Source organism: Chanodichthys erythropterus, chromosome 20 (genome assembly GCF_024489055.1).
Source record: "Chanodichthys erythropterus isolate Z2021 chromosome 20, ASM2448905v1, whole genome shotgun sequence".
Classification (NCBI taxonomy): Eukaryota; Metazoa; Chordata; class Actinopteri; order Cypriniformes; family Xenocyprididae; genus Chanodichthys; species Chanodichthys erythropterus.
In genome coordinates this window covers 26,006,037-26,020,886 of record NC_090240.1, presented here as the reverse complement: position 1 = coordinate 26,020,886, position 14,850 = coordinate 26,006,037, and the positions used below count along the sequence as shown (strand labels likewise).

General features: G+C 36.5%; 1 long non-coding RNA gene across 2 annotated transcripts; it reads right to left on the bottom strand.

Annotated features, from left to right (window-relative positions):
• Positions 1-9,695: 9,695 nt before the first annotated feature.
• LOC137009655 (uncharacterized) lies at positions 9,696-12,636 on the bottom strand. Of its 2 annotated transcripts, XR_010892937.1 has the most exons (4): positions 12,490-12,636; positions 12,285-12,361; positions 11,543-11,612; positions 9,696-10,041 (listed from the first exon to the last, which is right to left on the bottom strand). It is a non-coding gene; the product is annotated as an uncharacterized lncRNA (long non-coding RNA). The 2 variants fall into 2 exon arrangements; XR_010892936.1 differs by having other exon boundaries at positions 12,285-12,625.
• Positions 12,637-14,850: the final 2,214 nt, after the last annotated feature.

Here is a 14,850-nt window from a genome sequence, read left to right as displayed (position 1 = left end):
CAAGAAGAGTTTGGGACAAGAGGAGAGAAAGAGTTAGGATCAATATCGGTGTTGCATTTTCTAGATGGAGAGAGCTTTGCGACAAACTTCAGCTAGAAAGAGATGCTGATCTCGCTTGTGTTTTACTCGACAGGTGAGTTGTTTTGATTCATATCTTGACAGAAAACGTATGCCATTATAACGATCAACACGATTAGTATTATGGGGCATACACGCCAAACGCAGGGCATCGCGTCTCTAGACCCGTGCGAGGACGCATCTGATCCATAGTCTGATCCCGTCTTTGCATTGACTTTGTATGTAATCTACTCGTGCAAATCGTTGAACTCGGGTCTAATTCAATATAATAAAACTATAACATCAAACACAACATTTATAAAACTTTACCTCATCCGTTAAATCCATGATTTATCTTTCCGTCTGATTGATGGCCGTCAGCGGTTGGGTAGAAGACAACAAATCCCATCATTCCACGCACCTTCTTAGCGTCATCAAACCACACGATTGTTATTGTTTTGGTAGTGCGCCCTCTAGTGGCAGGTTCTACAACCTGTACCTTTAATGGGAAAACCACAAATACAACAACCTTCTGCCTTACTATAATAGTCAGTTTTTGCTGCATCATGAAATAAATCAGGAATCTGGTTTTGAGTTAGTGTGAATACATTTATTAAGCGTTTACAACCCTTTAATTTGTTTTGAACAAATTAGTTGAGTGAATGCATGGTTCAGTGATTCCATGCACACCATATTTTTTCCCACATTAGTTTCAGTGTGGATGTCCACCAAAGAAATATCTTAATAATGTAGAATCAAAATGGTTTCAAGCATTTTAGCATGACAGACCAGCTAACAGTTCAGAACTTTATTTACTACTGTTCTAGTAGGGTTGTCTCAAAGTTATGCATGTTCTTCCAGTAAAGTTAATTGAATGTTTGTTCAAATACATTATTCATGGAATGTTTTTTTTTTTTTTTCTTAAAAGTTTTAGTTTTTTAAATATATAGCTATTACCTGGCTACTTGTTTTAGAAAGTTCAGAAAACATTCAAAAGTAGCCTAACATTCCCATAATGTTTGCAAAATTATAAAATACTTTTTTCTTTTGTGTCTCATCACTATCTGCTGCTATGAGCCTCTGAAATATTTTTAGACCTTTTCTTGAATGAGTAAGACAATTAAACGTGTTTTAATCTGTCAAGAAAAACTTAAGCAACGTCACGTGAAAGAATTTGCCAGTCACTGCATCATGACCATCACTGAACGCTACACTGGCCACCGCGGTGACGTAATGTCATAACGTTGAGTGGATTACCTCACGTACAGCGATTCTCACAAATGGCGAAATAAACACCGGTTTGCTTCCTACCAGTGCACTGATGCCCAATGACAGCTGTTCGCGTCTATCTGGGGCGCGTAGCTTTGCTTTAGTGGTGTTCAATGTCTGTTGTTTTGTATTAGGAATTCCCCGACATCATCTCGCAGCGAGACCGCATGCCTCAGCATTGAGAGGTAAGGCAGCACGCAAGCACGAGAACGCAAATATGTGTTTAGAACTCTCAGCGCGAGCACATATTTGCAGACATCAGTCATACTGTTAAAACATAAACGTAAAATGTATTTAGCATTATATGTATAGAAATATAAACAAGTCCACCTGTGGTGCATTCCTCTCTCTCTCTCTCAAGGACAGTTACGTATACTTATAAAAATATGTTGTTGCATGGTCTATAAATCAGCGCGCGCTCCCGTGCTGCGTCGTCCAACTAGACCTCCTAGTTGACCCTGATGACCTGACCTTGTCCAAGACTGAGCATTTCATGAGTTTATTTGTATTTCCTAGCTTTTTCATAAGCACAAAAGGAGCTCCTTCAACTTTTGCATCATCATTGCATATTTTACACAAGTAGCTAAAATGTAAACTGTTTTACTGAAGGAGGGCAGGGAGCTTTAGTGGTAGCCTATGTGTGGGCTTTATACTTCATTAAACTAATGCTAAGCTCACCTGGATGTCACCCCATGACAAGACAAGGTAGCATTTCCTCAACTGTCCTGTGTAATGTTAAGGATCACACCGGAACTTTATCCTTTTTACCTTTTGACACTTTGTATTGGTTTCCAAGGTTGTCATTGCATTTCATTGCTTAAGGTGATACAAAATACCTTTTACATTTTCTGTGATCTCTGGAGACAGCTAAACTAGTCATTTCAGTAGGTATTTTAATAGGATGAATTATGTCTTTAGTTGCATACCTGTGATTACCTTTGCTGTCATCTAATTCTTACTTAAAGTTAATCTTCAAAAACACAAATAATGTAATAACACTGTTAAATGTAATCTATAGCTAATCTTAAAATAAATATATTTTTTCATATTGTACAATATTATGTTGTTATGCAAAAAAATATATATATTGATGCGTCAACATAAAGAGATTTTAGAGCATTAAAGAAAATTTACATTCATTCTATTTTACCACAATAGAGTGGATGTCAGTATCAGGTACTGTACATTATTTGTATTTGTAAAATATAACTTTTCTCAATTTTATTAATTTAAAGTTTTCCTGATGCTTTTAATAATTTTAATTAAATAATTTAATTGATTGTAACTATTTTTCACAGTTAACAACTAGGCTTCAGATTTCTATATGACCTCTAGATGAAATTTTATCTCCATTGTCAGAGAACACTTGAAAACATTGCCAGTCATTGCTTTTTTTGATCAACGGTGTTGACCTTGGTAAAATTACACTTGTTCAAAACATGGTCCAGAGAAAGTATCTGTCCATTCAGCACCTCGTATCCTTTTTTAATGCCAAATTCAATTCATTGTTATGAACTTTGAATAAAAAACATGGCAAATGTATTATGCATGACAACATCATACATCTAAATTGAAGATGCTGTCATTTTCCATTGCCATACTCAGTGACATTTTGTCAAATTTTAGTCCTCATGGAGTTGACAAGACATATATGAATACATAAATATATACATAAGAATATGAACATATGTATTTGGCTTTATATCTCCAATGACGTAAGTGGTGTGACATAAAAGACTTCAGCTGCTCCAAGCAAGTCTATCACCACAATCTGTAAGACCTGAAGTGACAGAGAGGATGGAAATGTTCCTGTCTCTATACTTTCAAGGACAGGGCCTGTAGCTGAGCTTTGCCGTCACCTACTTCTGCAGCTATCACCTCTATTTCTATTGATGCTCTTTGAGCTTTGGGTGCAAGTTTCAGTAAAGTGTTGAATGTTTAGTTGGATGGAACAAACCCTGCGATGCAGCGTCACCTTATACAGCCCAGACAGAAACTGGAGCTTATCTATAGAAAGTGTTCCTTCACCTCTGTATGCCTGGCAGCAAAGTGATAATTTAGCCTAGTGGAACCTGTAAGACGATGAGGTATTTCACAGTTCCAAGTTAGCACACACATATTGTCTTTAAAGTGTATGAAGTAGCATTTTAACCTTTTCTTTTATTCTGGTGTTTTCTTATTCAAAGTGATTTACAGTACTTTTTTACCCCAAGAACAGTAAGTGGCTTGCTGAAGGTGACAGCTCTTGAATTTTAGTGTTTAAAGGTTATAGGTTTGAACCAGGTCAGTCCAGAGTCTCATATAATTACTATATGGATAATTACTATAGAAAACAAAATAAAAGAGATGGTTTAAGCTAACATTTTTGGTTTAAATGTGCCCTTGATTCAAAAATTTAATTTACCTTGGCATAGTTGAATAACAAGAGTTCAGTACATGGAAATGACATACAGTGAGTCTCAAACTCCATTGTTTCCTCCTCCTTATATAAATCTCATTTGTTTAAAAGACCTCAGAAGAACAGGCAAATCTCAACATAACACCGACTGTTACGTAACAGTCGGGGTGTACACCCCAATATTTGCATATGTCAGCTCATGTTCCCAACATTATGAAAGGGATTACACGTCTGGATCTGCACAGCTGAAACATCAGACTAGGTAAGCAAGCAAGAACAATAGCGAAAAATGGCAGATGGAGCAATAATAACTGACATGATTCATGATAACATGATATTTTTAGTGATATTTGTAAATTGTCTTTCTAAATGTTTCGTTAGCATGTCGCTACTGTTAAATGTGGTTAAAGTTACAATCGTTTCTTACTGTATTCATGGAGACAAGAGCCGTCACTATTTTCATTTTTAAACACTTGCAGTCTGTATAATTCATAAACACAACTTCATTCTCTATAAATCTCTCCCAACAGTGTAGCATTAGCCGTTAGCCACGGAGCACTATCAAACTCATTCAAAACCAAATGTAAACATTCAAATAAACACTGTACTTACCCGATTAGACATGCTGCATGACGAACACTTTGTAAAGATCCATTTTGAGGGTTATATTATCTGTTTGAACTTTTTTTTATGTTGTTTAAGGCGAGCGCGAGCTCTTGGGGCATGGAGCACCAGATTTAAAGGGGCCGCGTACCCTGAATCGGCTCATTTATAATGATGCCCAAAAATAGGCAGTTAAAAAATGAATTTAAAAAAATCTATGGGGTATCTTGAGCTGAAACTTAACAGACACATTCAGGGGACACCTTAGACTTATATTACATCTTTTAAAAAAAAGTTCTAGGGCACCTTTAAGTTAAAATCTTACTTTGGTACTTGATGAGATGTATTACAACATGAGGCGTATTAATAACATTCTACCAGAAGACACAAGTTAAAAAAATAACTGCATTGATAACAAGCATTAGAAAAGAACAGAAATAGAACATTTTCTTTTTAGCTATTATCTACTTTGCCTGTAAATTTATCATGATCCCAGATAGTATATTCATAAAACATGCTGGGTACTATGATTCAGCATAAATGTTTTGTCAGAGTTGACAAAAACACAATAGTCAGGTTCTTTGGTAGAATGCTTATCTTATAACATTCTCTCATCAACTCTTAAAAATAAGAGATGACATCACTGCGAAAACCCCCTTTTGGAACCTTTATTTTTACGTTTTAAGTGAAGAATTAAAATAGTTCAACTGAAAATCAAGACAGCTTTGTGATTTTTTTTTTTTCTTTATCAGAATCATCATAATCAGAAACGCCAGTGAAAGGTGAAACACCTACCCATTTGTTTATTTAAATCATGTATTTTGTTTGCAATCCATATTTATACTGTACTGTTGGTTAGCATGTGAAACACTTTAAACTGTTTTGTTTGCCTGATGGTTGAATTGACATTGTCAAAGTCTACAATACTGATCTGATTGGCTTTTGTTTAGTTTACTCAGCACTTAAAAATGCACATGAGCAGCATTTATTATGCTGTTGTCTTTCAACCTCAGATACTTTCCACACATTCACAGAGACACAGACACACATACATTCAGAGCTGATGATCTGCATAGCCGGGTAGCAGATTCGCTGAGCTTGGGGAGGAATACATTACTGCAAGCCAAAGCACTGGCAACATCCTGAGCGCACTCCTCCCTTTCTCTCTCTTCCCTTTCTGTCTCTTGCTTTCTCTATCTTACACCTTTCAGACAGGATTCTGCTCAGCCCATCTGTGTTTTCACAGTGAAAGCCAAGCTGGAGTTATCAGGCAGCAACACAGCACAAGACACTGGTGAGTGTGCAACTGCAGTATTTCTTTTTATCTATGCTAGTATCATAGACTGTAGCCTTTGTGTATGATTTAACATGTTTAATGCCAGATATTTGAGCCAAACCTTTGTTCTTTGATGCTCAATGAGTTGTTAAACCACATCCTGTTCTGTGGGGAATAACCTTGGCTCCTCCTGAACAAATGTCATGCCTGATAATGTTCGGAGGAGAGATGCATTGCATCTTTATTTGTACACTGATGTGTACACTCACGTTTTAGCACTCTGTAGGTGATCACTGTCTACTTTTGCAGAGTTTGGCTACAGTTCAAACTCTGCACTGTGATTGGCTCACTGCAGTCATAAAGTTGCTAGCTGCCTCATATTCAGTTATATTGTATTTTCACTAGAGACAGATTGTTGTGATCGCAGATGGACTATTCTGGAGTGTATAGACTATTCTGAGAAGAAGGTGGACAGGAGGTCCTAAACTTCCAGCTCAGCTTTGTGCTGTTCTGTATGATGATGAGTTAAAGGGATAGATAACCCAAAAATGAGAATTCTGTCATTTTTTACTTACTCTCATGCTGTTACAAAGTGTGACTGTATGTCTCTTTAGAAAGTTGAAGAAGAAATTTTGAAAATGTTTTTTTTTGTTGTTTTGTGTGTGTGTGTGTGTGTGTGTGTGTGTGTGTGTGTGTGTGTGTGTGTGTGTGTGTGTGTCAAAATATATTCTTTTGTGTTCTACAGAAGTGATAAAGGTTTGGAATGACATCAGGCATGAGACATCACAGAATTCTCATTTTTGTGTGAACTGTATCTTTCAAGTGATACTGAATGCATTTTTGAGTTGAATTGCATCAAAATATACCTGGATCTAAGGAATGTATATAAAGTTTTAAGTTATGCATCACATGAGTTTTGTTACAGGAGCACTTTGAAGTTAAACAGTTTTTCACAACTTTACAATTGATAACAGACCAAATCCTCATGAAACATTATAACACATTCTATATGATTTGTTTATATCAGTAAATATAGAGTATCCTGGTACTGTAAAGAGATAGATTGTTTTTACATACGTAATATAAGCTTAATGCCACTGCAAGTGTGCATGTTTTTGAATAGAGCTCCATAAAATTTCTTGTTATCTGTCATGTCTAAAATCATCTTAAGCCCAGAATACACCAAGCCGACGCCGACGAACTAGTGGCGACGAAAGCAAACTGCGGGGTAGGCTCACGTCAGCAGCGTCTGGGTTCAAAGTTGCCCTGACACACCAAACCGATGCTCGACAGCCAAGTAGCATGTTCGTTCTGCGCCTGTGTAAGAAGAAATGCCTTTCTGAACCAGCAGGTGGCAGTAGCTGAACAGCCAATCAGAATGATCAGATGGCCCGACTGACTGACAAGCTCCGACGCTGATTCAACATGTCGAATTAGCTGAAAAAAAGCCGTCGAGGACCAACTGCAGCCGACGGTGCGGAACACACTGAGAAAACTTAGTCGGCTGACGAACAAAAACTGCCCGATGGCCGACCGTCGGCTTGGTGTGTTCCGGGCTTTAGGTTGCACATGCTAACGGGTTCTCTGAGAAGCGGCATCAGTGTGACCGGTGTCTAAGGCATGTGTAAACAAAAGCTAATAATCATTGGCAGATGGCATTTCCATGACATCACACACGGAGCGCCCATGAGCATATAGAGTGCCTGAGTTACACGTCATTGACTCTTTTGATTGAAGGAGATGGCCAGCCAGGCCCAAGATATGGCAACCGAAGGGAGGTGGTAATTAGTCTTGCAGCATCTCGTTCCCCTCCTCAGGGAACCGGGTTGAATACTCAACCTAACATGTTCCCTTTCGAAGTGGAACTTTGACACCGCATCTGGTATTGATGCTGTGGGGAACCAATATCCACTACGCCATGCTAAGGGAATGCCTGCCTCACTAGGCTGTGAATATGAACAAACATTGTGGGGATGGCATAAATTGACTCTACGGACTACCGGATAAGTCAACAGACAGCCGGAATCAGAAGCATATCAACCCCATGGGAGCATCCCATGTGATCCATATAGTGGCGCTACTCCTTAAGCCAATATACTAGGGAAGATCCCCAACCTTCTATGCTCTACAGCAAGGGAAGTCCCGGCTATTACACCTTCCTTTCTCCCTTTCGGGATAGGCCTCAGCAGAGCTCTAAAGGCAGGAACACACCAAGCCGACGAACGGCCGTCGGGCAGTTTTTCTTCGTTGGCCGACTAAGTTTCCTCAGCTATGGCATATTACCAGTACTTGACAACTTAGGGAGCAGCCTACGCAGAGGAGCTTCGACTCCATTTTAAATGCAAGGTGCTAAAAACTGAGTAATTAGCACCTCCCTTCGGTATTGCCACCAATCTATGGATACAGTAGTTGGGGAGGGAGGTAAATGAAGTAGAGGGAATCTATACTGTCCTACATAACTCCATTCATCCTGCATCAACCCTCATGGACCCCCCAGAGAGGGATATATCTCCTCAAGAGATATTACCAGATATCATCCCATTGGCAAGGTGGGAGCCTTCAAAGAGGATGCAGCACCACTATAGAGATAGCTAGCAAACTGCTCTTCTCACATACAGTATCTTGCTCACAGTCTCACATTCAAATAATTTGAATCCATGGCACAGAATATAAATTCCTCCATTATCTTGATTTACCCCCAAGTTATGAAAATGAAAGTGACATGTGAAGGCCATACTTGTAATTTTTCCTCTGTATTTAGCCCATCCAAGTTAGTGCCGACACATTAGGAGTAGTGAAGACACACACAGCAAACCATGGACACACACACCAAGAGCAGTGGGCAGCCATTTGCTGTGGCACCAGGGGAGTGATTGGGGGTTAGGAGTCATTTCCTGCCAGCATTAAGAATCGAACCCCACAACTTTTGGGTGACCAGTCTGACCCTCTAACCATTAGACCATGACTGCCTCATTGAGTGACGTAACAATGGACTGCCATCTGTACCATAGCATCAATACCAGACATAGCATCGAAATTCCACTATTAACTCAAAACATTTTTGCACACTCTTGTGTCACATTCCTTTTGCAATTTATACTGCAAGCAAACATTGCAAAACTACACTGTTAAAAATTGTCCTGTTAAAAAACAGTAAGTAACTGGCAGCACGGTTGCCAGCAAGTTACTGTTAAATTAACAGTGTCTTGCTGTTGTTGAAATTTACAGTTTGTTACTGTTTTTGTAAATACAGCATAAAGCTGTTATTTTCTACATTAACAGTAAATTACTGTCAAAAGTATTAACAGTTAATTAATGTTTATTTGCACTTTTTAACTGTAAGCTACAAATGTTATTATATTGAGAAATGGACTGCTAAGAAAAAAAGGTGTAACTATTTTTCTAGATATTTCTTTGATTTTATTAATTACCCCTTAGAAGTCTTGCTTTAAAACCATAATACAATGTACAAATACATCCTTTGAAACATTAAAAATTTAACACAATGCAGAGTAACTTCAAAATGTGCTTTATTAAAACTTGAAAAATAAAGCCACTTTAAATCACAAAATATTCTCAAAATTACTTACCCCCATGCCGTTCCACACCCGTAAGACCTTCATTCATCTTCAGAACACAAATTAAGATATTTTAGTTGAAATCCAATGACTTAAAGAGGTCTACGGTTATCATTGAAATCCGATGGCTCCGTGAGGCTTCATAGGGAGCAATGACATTTCCTCTCTCAAGATCCATTAATGTACTAAAAACATATTTAAATCAGTTCATGTGAGTACAGTGGTTCAATATTAATATTATAAAGCGATGAGAAATTTTTGGTGCAAAAAAACAAACTAACGACTTATTTAGTGATGGTCAATTTCAAAACAATGCTTCAGGAAGCATCAGATCATTGTGAATCTGTGTGTCGAATCTGCAGTTCGGAGTGCCAAAGTCATGTGATTTCAGCCATTTGTCGGGTTTGAACTGCGATCTGATTCATGATTCGATAGACTGATTCATAATGCTCCGATGCTTCATGAAGCAGTGTTTTGAAATCGGTCATCACTAAATAAGTCATTATTTTGTTTTTTTGCCGCACCAAAATATTCTTGTCGGTTTATAATATTAATATTAAACTGATTTCGATGTGTTTTTAGTACATTATGGATCTAGACAGAGGAAGTGTTATTACTCCCTACGTAGGCCTCAAGGAGCCATTGGATTTGAACTAAAATACCCTAATTTGTGTTCTGAAGATTAATGAAGGTCTTACGGGTGTGAAACGACATGAGTGTAAGTAATAAATGACAAAATTTTCATTTTTGGGTGAACTAACGCTTTAAGTCCATTAGCTTCTTAAGTAGACTGGCAACCCGAGTGTGATAAGTCTTGTCCACCCTTGGTGCCTTTTTCAGGATTTATTCCAATGAAGTGTCTGAAAAACAAATGCATACATTCAGAATTAGTGTGGGTAAAAGTTTACATAACGAGAATGTGAATAGAAATTAAGGTAACACTTTACAATACGGGTAATATGCATTAATTCATGCTTAACTAATGCACAAATAATCAAGTTAATGTATGACTTATGAAGAACTAAACCATTAATTAATGATTACTGCATCAGCAACTAATAAAGTTTCTATATGATTAATAGATTAAGTAATCATTATATTGTTATTAGTTAAATGTGTCATAATATATTAATTCCCTAATAGCATATTATATTAACTAATAATGTAAATGAACGTGTTAATTACCACAATCGGTCAAAGCCATGCATTTCAACTTCCAGTTGTCTGCTTTAAATAATCTTTAGCTAATGATTTACAAAGGTATCATGTTATGACTTTACTTGTTGAGGCACATGACTATTAACTAATTCAAAATTAATTCAAAACCCATAACCACAATGACATATTACTTAAACGGTAAGTTCACCCAAAAATGAAAATTCTGTCATTAATTACTCACCCTAATGTCGTTTCACACCCGTAAGACCTTCATCTTCAGAACACAAATTAAGATATTTTAGTTGAAATCCGATGGCTCCGTGAGGCCTTCATAAGGAAGAAATGACATTTCCTCTCTCAAGATCCATTAATGTACTAAAAACATATTTAAATCAGTTCATGTGAGTACAGTGGTTCAATATTAATATTATAAAGTGACAAGAATATTTTTTGTGCGCCAAAAAAACAAAATAACGACTTATATAGTGATGACCGATTTCAAAACACTGCTTCAGGAAGCATCGGAGCATAAATGAATCAGTGTGCGGAATCATGGCTTGGATCGTGTGTCAAACCGCCAAACTGCTGAAATCACGTGACTTTGGTTCTCTGAACTGCAGATTCGACACTTTGATTCATTTATGATTTTGAAATCAGCCATCACTGAATAAGTCGTTATTTTGTTTTTTTGGCGCACCAAAAATATTCTCGTCACTTTATAATATTAAAATTGAACCACTGTACTCACATGAACTGATTTAGATGTGTTTTTAGTACATTAATGGATCTTGAGAGAGAAATGTCATTGCTCCCTATGAAGGCCTCATGGAGCCATCGGATTTCAACTAAAATATCTTAATTTGTGTTCGAAGATGAACGAAGGTCTTACAGGTGTCAAATGGCATGAGGGTAAGTAATAACTGACAGAATTTTCATTTTTGGGTGAACTAACCCTTTAACAATTAGTCATGTGCCTCAAGTAAAGTCATAACATAACAAATATTAATAAAAGTCTTGAGGGCTTGGAATGACATGAGTGTGGGTAAAAGATGGCAGCATATTTATTTTGTTTTAACTGTCCCTTTCTGTTTTTAAAAAAAACATTAACAATTTTTGCTTAAAAAAAAAACAAAAAAAAAAAAAAAAAAAAAAAAAAACACCCTTAGAGGCTTATGTAATAAAATAGACTAGATCTATACATACCAAGGAGTATCAGTCGAGGAGTTGCAGGTTGTTCAAGTGTCCTTTCTACATCAGCTGCAGTGGAAGAGGCCTAAGACACAGTTACAATGATGAGGACAGACTCAATACACTAACAATAATGCCTGTAATGTATGCATTTAATTTTTAAATTAGGAAAGAGCATGTCTATTTCAGTTGTTAGGACAATAATACCATGATAGAACATAAACAACAACAGCGAGTCAAATTGGACAGTCTTTGGGCACGAAAATCTCAACAACAACAAAGTCTCCACTGAAATAAAATGTCATTTAGCCTACTGTACTGGGCCAAGTAACATTACAATACAAACCATCAACATAATAACTTACTGAGTAGTAACGCGCAACTTATTCTATCAAGCTAACCTTGGTCGAAGTAATCCAAAATACACCCAACGCTAAAGAAGCAAAACAGCAACAAAAGAAAAACTCCCCTCATAATACAGTTATGTACAAATTAGAACAAGCTTACCCAAATTTGCAAGCACAACGTTATCGAAATCAACGTTTTGTCTAATATAAACTAAATGTAGGCTATATTATCCAATAAATGAAAAGATCTTAAGCTAAAATTAGCAAACGAGATGACGACAATTTCAGCGCGTTAGAAATAACTTACATCGATATTACTTTGTTGCTATGATGTTAAAGGCTTACTTTGCAGAAGAGTTTATAGTATATCATATTTGAAAAACTTGTATAGGTATACATAGTGAACTCACCTCGTACTCGGGAAATATATGAATCCGAAATTCAGCTCCACTCTGTGACGCAGTTTGCACGGTTGGCAGGTTTGGCACTGAAATGGACGTATAAAACAGTTACAAGCTCAGCATCCACAATTATTACAGTTATTTGCACAGTTATTTGCAATTGCAAACGTGTAGCCTATCTTGTGTAAAAGGAGCAAGGCAAAGGTGCACTCACCGGTTAAATCACAGTGTAAAGACGGATAAAAATCCAGATGTGTTCGCTGCAGTTTTCAGTTCCAAAAATACTGTTAAGTACTGTTTTCTTTCCTTTGTGGAATAAATACGGTAAAATGCTGTTAAAATTTGTGTACGTCATTTCACCAACCGTAAAAAAACAGTAATGCGCTGCTTTTTAATATAACAGGATTATACTGTTAAAATTTTGCCGTAAATTAACAGCAATTTTTAACAGTGTAGATCACTCCCATTAAGCTTTAATCAAATACAACTTTTTTTTTTTTCTTCAAATTCTTCTCCATGTTCACACTGTAATACCTTTTAATGTAAAGTCAGTCAGTGACTTAACAGCCAACATTTTTGTATGAATGTGCCTCCTATTGAAACTGGTTTCAAACAGTGTTTCAAAACACCATAATGTCATGCCTAATAAATTCAAGTTATCTTTTGAGACAGCCAAGTGAATTATTTAATAACTATACAGCTTATACAGTAGAGATAATAGAGAATCATAAGTTTAAGAAAATAAAAATTGATTATTTTACTTCTTTCAACTATGCTTTCAGATGCCATTTTTTCCATAATTGTACCAGATGAAAGACGACAATTTAGTTTTCAGTTGGGACCAAAACAAATTAAATGGGAATTTTAGTAAATTTTAATAAATATATTAGCAGTGACTGTAACAGAGTACTTATGATTGATTTTGTAGTTAACTGATTGGAGAGAGAGGCACAAAAGAAAAACAATTTTGGATGCATTCCTAATGAGGACTGGCATGAGGACAGCCAGCATTTCTTGCATTCTTCAGCTACTCTTAAAAGCCCTTAGGGAAGTGGGATGTCTACAGTAGACACTGACCACCACTCAGCTCATCTCTAACACAGCAGAGTTACAGCAGGAGCCACCCAACAAAGCACTATAGAGGAGTTGAAGGAGTGCAGAGAGAGTGAGAGAGAGCAGGAGAGAGGGCGAGGGCATGCTGACAATGCGGTACACTGCCCAGAATCCTGATGAGGCAACAGTGAGGCTTCACTGCATTATGATCTCAAACTCTGCCCCACCTCTCTCTAAACCTGACTCACTCCATATGTCTGAAGGGTAGATCACTCTGTTTCCCTGCTCACTTTGTTTCAACTACGATGTTACATAACCTTAAGAATGCTGAAAATATGAATGTAGATAATAAATGTAATGTTTTTAATAGTGATCTGTATTTTTTTAAATAATAGCGCTAACATGATTGTGCAAATTAATGCATAAACCAGTTAAGCAGTTACTTTTTTGTTCTAGATTTACTTATTAAATAATTACATTTAATGTTTGTTTTTTTTGTTTGTTTTGTTTTTTAAATCTTAAAAGAAACTTTATTTTCAGGTTTAAATGAATTTGAATTCTACACTCTAAAAAATGCTGGGTTAAAAACAACCCAAGTTGGGTTGAAAATGGACAAACCCAGCAATTGGGTTGTTTTAACCCAGCGGTAGGGTTAAATGTTTGCCCAACCTGCTGGGTAGTTTTATTTAATTCAACTATTGTTTAAAAATTACTGTATTGCTTAATTAAAATTAACCCAAAGTATGTTGGAAATGAACATTTATTAATGTTCAATGAATAATTATTAAACAATAAACATGTATTAAATTACTTATTAATACATTTATATTAATAAACTATTAAATTTATATTAATAAAATATTAAAGCTTATTAATAAACATTCACCTTTTGTCTATTATTGTTATCTCTAATTGCATCTGGTTTTTAATTTCCCAACTATTTTGGGTTCATTTTAAGCTAGCCATATAGCAATTTTTAAACAGTAGTTGGTTTAAATAAAACTACCCAGCAGGTTGGGCAAACATTTAACCCAACCGCTGGGTTAAAACAACCCAATCGCTGGGTTTGTCCATTTTCAACCCAACTTGGGTTGTTTTTAACCCAGCATTTTTTAGAGTGTAGATTTTCAGTGTGCCCTCAAATGTTTGGACACTACTAGATATGGTTCACTATGAAATCAAAACTGAATGGAATATTGCAGTATTTATCATTAATGTTTTATCCGTGCACATCATTATTTTTTTAAATTCATGTGCCCTCTAAATCTTTAATCAAAATATCTTGCCATCCCTCTTGCAATGGCATCTCTTTTCTTCTCTGATGACGTGTCTTTGGCGTGAAGACAGGACAACCTGTCACTTATGACATCACAGCAGTAGCAAACAACAACAATCCAATGATCCAATCAATTCCTCATGCACAAAATCAAGTCCCGCCATACATTTTTTTTCATGTTCGAGAAGCAGATTCACTCTGACATATAGGGAAGAAAAGACAATCGCAACTTCCGTTTCATGCCAA